Source organism: Colobus angolensis, unplaced genomic scaffold, assembly GCF_000951035.1.
Source record: "Colobus angolensis palliatus isolate OR3802 unplaced genomic scaffold, Cang.pa_1.0 Scaffold664, whole genome shotgun sequence".
Taxonomy (NCBI): domain Eukaryota; kingdom Metazoa; phylum Chordata; class Mammalia; order Primates; family Cercopithecidae; genus Colobus; species Colobus angolensis.
This window is the reverse complement of record NW_012120310.1, coordinates 753,909-756,306: the sequence shown is the minus strand read 5'-3', so window position 1 is coordinate 756,306 and position 2,398 is coordinate 753,909.

Below are 2,398 nucleotides of genomic sequence, written 5' to 3'. Positions count from 1 at the left end.
GTGAATACTTCAAAATATATGTGAAAATAGATTAATTTTAAAAACTTGCAACTTTACTCTTCTAATTAGCTTTTCATTGGAAAAGTATGAATTCAGAATTACTTGAATCAAATTCTGCTTCTTCTCTAGAAGGGGATTCATTTAAGACTAGCAATGGCAGGACATGCTGTAGGTGGAACTAAAGCTGAAGAAACATACACAATGGACAATATATGACCTAAGTGCTGAAAATAATTGACAATAAAACTGCTGCCTATTATGTTAAGGATCTCTTCTGGGGATTAACAGAATAAGACCATTATAACTAGAGGCCTCTTGTGGACATGGCACAGGCATATGAAAACAGTCATATCAATAATGAAGGGAATCTATATAAGGCATTCTCATGAAACTTGTGAATTATCATAATTATGACTACCGGTGTAACTGCCGAGGTACATTGGACAGTTTTATTCTAGGCTCTTTTATTTTATATTTACAACCAAAGGATGAGCTAATCATTATATCCTCATCTGGTAGATGCATTATTTGAGAGGTTATTTATACCTGTGGTCACCCATCTTAAAAGTCCGTAGAGGGAGTAGTTAAACTCATGTCTGTCTGATTTACAGCCCATGACCTAGCCACTACTTTACAGTACCTCCACAATGACTTATTCAAGATTTTAAAAAGTAATAATAATAACTTGAAGTAATTGGTAAAAAATGACTAAAATTGAATTTAAAATAAATACAAACCTGCAACTGGAATCAAAAGATGCCAAATTGGTAAGATAGAGATTTCACTTAGTGAAATTTCATATAAAAAAGAGTTGAGGAGGTTACAGCAAGTGAATTTTGTGTTAACATTGTGATAGCTCCAAAACCCTTGACTATATTAATAGCATTTCTTCATGGGTCGGCTACTGGGTTTTGGGCAGGATAATTTTTCACTGTGCAGAGCAGTCTCTGTTTGACAGGAGACTTAGGATCCATAGGCCTCACCCAATACTGCCAGTAGTACATCCAGGCAATGAGAAAATAACTCACATATAAGACACTCTCTACTCCTGCAATGGCTTGGTTGACAACTACTGCATTAGTAGACATATGCTAGTCAGAAAAGAGGAGATAATAGGTAAATATTTCTTTGAACTAGTCAGAAATTATTGAGCCCATTTTCATCATATTTAAAAGAAACCTTTATTATACTAAAGGAAATTTCAGAGAATAATTGATTCAAAATTGTTGGATTTTGTGAAACATCCTAGTACATGTGTAATACATTTTTCTCATTGCCTAACTAGTTTTCACTGGATTTCAGTCACATGCACCCAAACAGTCCTAACTAATATGCTAACACAAGGTTCCTAAGACTGAAAATAGTATGTTACAAGAAATGCCACAAGAATTGGGATTCTTTAATCTGAAATAATGTTGACAGAGGACATGATGTTTTCCAAAATCTGATGGAAAAAAATGGCTTAGGAATTAGATTTGTATTATGAACCCGAAATAGCAAACCTGAGACCAGTGCTTTGATGATGGAATAATTAGAAATGGCTATAAAATAAAAGAACTATCTTGAGAGGTGGGGACTTTTTATCACTGTTTGTGTTCAAGGCGATGCAGCCTTCTGAGATGTTGTCTATGAATGAGATGGGCGGTTGGCCTCTTGAGGTCTCATTCAGTGATATTAGACCCTACAATTCTATCTCTTTTGGGTGTAAGGTCATTGCAGATCCACTTACTTCTAACATTTTTTTTTCCATAAAATTCTCTTATTTTAGTTCTACGTTCTCTGAAAATACATCAAGTAATACATTCTCCTGAAGACCTAATTTTAGATGCACAAAAACTGCATAGATTTACACTGAGATCAAAATATCAAGCAGCACATCAGGGTCCCCAGAGCTTTCTGCACCTGAAAAGAAGAAAAGAAAAATCCAAACACTTTATTAGCAACTGTACACTTTCCTTAGAACACATAGGCTTAGCCTGCTGTGTTCCCATCAGTTTGTCTTCCCTCCTCTGGGGAGGCACTCAAAGCCAAGCTCATCAGGGCTGCAAAACATTCTGTGAAGAAACAAAGCATTCATGGTTAATGAACTGGTCCTGCAGGACTAGCCTGTTAATGGGAAACTGGCCCTCACTAACACTAAGGTGAAAGATCTTTCCTGTCCTCACAGCCCTCCCTCCCAACTTATTCTTATTTTTACAGGAGAAGAAAAACCTCTTTGATTACTATAAGTTCTTATGAGGCTATGAAAATCTCCTATTGGAATCACCATAATTCTGTGAAACACAGAATTGACCCAATGGTTCTGCAATCAGCAAGGATTACACAATGTACAGATGCTTTGTTCCTCATTTCCCTTGGTTCAGGGTGTATTTATTCACTTAAAATTGTGTTACACCTT